Below are 298 nucleotides of genomic sequence, written 5' to 3' on the forward strand. Positions count from 1 at the left end.
GAGCAACACAGGTACGAAGAAAAATACCAAGGCAGCGAAAAAGGGAAGAGGAAAAACCCCCGAAGACAAAACAACCTAGAAAAAAAAAATAATGGACGGCATCGCACAAAAGCACACCCAACCCCAGCATCATTAAAACAAGCCATAAAGTTGTCAATTTGCTAAGTGTGTTTACGCCGTTTACAAACATTCTTGTCAAATTTGGGCCTAAGAATCACCTGCTCAGTCGAAAGCGCACCTTTTAGATTAAAGGGAAAATTTGGGCACTCAAAGGGTAAAGGAGAGAGGGAAAGATGGG

Source organism: Penaeus monodon, chromosome 28 (assembly GCF_015228065.2).
Source record: "Penaeus monodon isolate SGIC_2016 chromosome 28, NSTDA_Pmon_1, whole genome shotgun sequence".
NCBI classification, from domain to species: domain Eukaryota; kingdom Metazoa; phylum Arthropoda; class Malacostraca; order Decapoda; family Penaeidae; genus Penaeus; species Penaeus monodon.